General features: G+C 50.3%; 1 pseudogene; it reads right to left on the bottom strand.

Annotated features, from left to right (window-relative positions):
- Positions 1-292: 292 nt before the first annotated feature.
- On the bottom strand, positions 293-2763 carry LOC148011207 (mitochondrial uncoupling protein 4 pseudogene; annotated as a pseudogene).
- Between the last annotated feature and the right edge of the window lie 604 nt (positions 2764-3367).

Here is a 3367-nt window from a genome sequence, read left to right as displayed (position 1 = left end):
TCATTTATAGATTGTTCATTCCAAGGGGCACTCCCATATAGCTGAATATATTACCTCCCCCTATTAGGCACCCTTTCTATTGAAGGTTTAGAATGTCAACTTTTGATACACCAGCTAGTTCGCATTTGTTGATATTGATAGTAAACCCTACCGTGTGCTCATAGATACTCAAAATCCTCATAGCCTTCTCCAAGTTCTCTTTTTGGGCTCTTAATGCCATCAGAAGATCATCTGTAAAACCTTGTCCAAGAAGATCATCTGTAAAACCATTTCTTTGTTTTCGAATAGGAAGAAAACGAAATTATTCAACATATATTTCATTGACACAGTCCTACAACTTGAAGGTTCCCAATTCTTCTTGATCCACAATCTCATAATTTCAATTGGAGGCGGCAGAGGGCCATGGCAGTGCACAAGGAGAGCTTTCTTTTTGGATTCAAAGTTCCACATCCAAAGGCAATTAATGGAGACTACTACCAAAATTGAAACTCCACCTACTTGGCTTGCAATCTCTTCTCTTGGCACTCCACCCGACAAAGTTCTAGTTGGATTCATCTAATAGCTTCCTTAGACATAATGTGGCTCAAATCCAAGAGCCTCTCGGTGTCAATTGACCACCTTCAAGATGTTGCTACTGTTTTGCCAACCTTTTGTTGGGATTGGTATTCCAATCCTTCAATCCAATAGCCTCCATTCTTTCTTGGAGTCCTTGAGAGAGCAACTCCTCCCTACAAAGAATTCCTAATGGCCATTGCTTCCTTGTTGGTAGGCCACGACCATGGACTTGCCAAATGTTTTGGTGGAGTGGATTGGCGCATGCCCACTCTCTCTCAAAAGGCAAACCAATTCTGTAGAGCTTATGACTTTAAAAATGACTTCGCACGTGCATTCGATTGAAAGCCTGAAGATAACGACTGCAATAGTTGAGAGAAGTTGAGATGCAGAAGATACGAGGGAGAGGGAGACATGTCCAGTTTTCTGCTAACATAATCTCACATACAAGTATATTTGGTATTGCGAAAAAAGACGTTGTAGTCGACACGATCACAAACAGTAAAGGACACATTGCTCCTCTTGCCTCATAAGCTGTTAAGAATGATGAATATTTTCTCTGATGGCAAACAGTAAAGGACACATTGTTCCTCTTGCCTCACAAGCTGTTGAGAGGGATGAGCATTTTCTCTGATGGTGACCATCATGTCGTAGGTCACAGACTTTTTCGATCAGTCCGGATAACATTGATGTAAGCTCTTGGCATATAAGTTGTCAAAATTCCAAGTACAGCTATGCTGATGAAGACTTGATTGTGGTCGGGGGTTACCCCATAGCCATAGCCAGTACACATACAGCCTTGCCCCCCCCCCCCAATTTGTGTAACTTTACAGCATTTTTGAAGCAAGATTCTCAGCAATCAGTTGAGATTGTGAAATTATTTCCGAGCCGGGGAAAGAAAGGAATTACCAGGTTGATGTGGATCCATGGAGCTTCTATATGGAGCCATGGAGGTGGAAATCGTTGAACCTCCAACAAGATTAAAAGAGAAGCCGCAGGAGACGGATGAGAGTGATAATGAGCTTCAAAGAGAGGGCCACAAACTGTTGCTAAGGTGCCTGATCTGCTCGAGGGTCAGGAAGAGGGTGAGTGTGAAGGGGCCCTGACGAGAGACGGTCGGAACGAAGCCCTTGTAGAGGGCGAGGGGACCTTCAGAGGAGATGGTCTTGATGGCGCAGTCCAGGGGGCCCGAGTAAGGGGCGGGGACGCCCATGTTCTGGACACGTGTCTTCACCACGTCGATGGGATTGGACACCACCGACGCCACCAGCCCGGCCGCCAGGCTGGCAGCCACGTGGAGGGCCAGGCCCTCCTGGAGAACCAGCCCCAGGCTCTCTTTACACTGGTCGTAGCTGGCCAGGGTGGCGGCCGTGACCACCATGGCGCGCTGGATGGTGGGCAGCGAGCCCGCCCAGAGGGCGGCGGGGCCCTCAGCCCGGACCATCTGCGCCAGCGCGTCCGCCACGCTGGCGTAGTTGCGCCGCAGGTGCGGCGGCAGGCGGCCGTCGGCCTGCATCCGGACCATGGCCACGTCGGCCGGGTTGCCTACGGCCGCCCCGACGGCGCCGGCCAGAAGGCCGGCCAGCACCTTCTGGCCAGGGGTCAGGCGCCCGTCCGGGCCCGCCCACTTCTCCCGTATGAGCTCGTAGAGGCCCATGCGGGTGGTCGAGTAGAGCGCGTGGCGCAGGGCGCTGGCCGAGACGCCCGCGAAGAGGGCCCCCAGGCCTTCCTTCTCGACGATCTTCATCCCCATAGCCACCACGTTGCTGCTGCCCTTCCGCCGCGCCTGTAACGATAGGGCCTGTCCCCCCGCCGCCGCCGCCGCCGCGCCAGCACCTGCCCCTACCGCCACCTGTGTTGCCGCTGCCGCCTCTCCCTGCAGCTGCATTCTCACCTTTATCAGGTCCAAGGGGTGAGTCGCGCACCCCGCCACAACTGCCGCCAGGCCCCCTTCCACGAAGCCCTTGATACTCATCTCCGTCACCTGTAGTCTGAGTGCCTGATGAGTGAGAGGTTCTTCCTCCGCGAGCGATCGATCGATGCAGAGAGACAGAGATGGACAGAGCCTCTGTATCTGAGAGAGAGAGAGAGAGAGAGAGAGAGAGAGAGAGAGAGAGAGAGGCCAATAGTTACACAGCACAGAGACAGCGTGCGTAAGTGTGTGTATAAGTAAGAGTGAGAGAGGCGAGGCTCGCACAGAGAGAAGGAGAGGCCACAACCCGTCCCGATTCACCGTACCTTGAACCTAAGGCTTTATAACTTGCAAAGGAATTTCGTTTATACAACATTTTTGATTTTTTATTGTTCTTGCACACCACAAACGTTTTATAACTTTCTTCGAACATTTTAGCAGCGAACGTCCAAAGTCCAAGTCCATGGAGTTGTAATAAGGCTGGTTACACACCGGGCGAAAACCCGCACTCAGTCGCAAAGGTCGACCCACCAAGAAGACTCCTTAATTATGAAAAAATGGCTTGATGATCAGAGAAATACTCCCCACTCAAGGATTGAAATGATCACAATCAATGCAACGTTGAGGGATTTCCCTAAGCAAATCACATCTCTCTCTCTCTCTCTTTATATGCAATGTATAAATTACAAAGAATGTACAAGGGACTCATCACTAGTGAGTATCAAACAAAGTGACTTTAAAAATAGCAACACGTCAAAAAGCCAAATCATCCCTAGTAAGAAGACTTGCATTCTTCATGGAGCTCAATTACTAGTCAAGGAGACTTAGAGCAACTTCGTGCATGGAGTTTGAGAATGCGCTCCCAAACTACCCCTGTCTAATTGGGCTCACCTTCCCACATGT

Source organism: Lygodium microphyllum, chromosome 28 (assembly GCF_053477565.2).
Source record: "Lygodium microphyllum isolate KBCC chromosome 28, Lygodium_microphyllum_v1.1.10, whole genome shotgun sequence".
Lineage (NCBI taxonomy): Eukaryota > Viridiplantae > Streptophyta > Polypodiopsida > Schizaeales > Lygodiaceae > Lygodium > Lygodium microphyllum.
The sequence above is the reverse complement of the archived record's forward strand: the minus strand, read 5'-3'. Positions and strand labels throughout refer to the sequence as shown.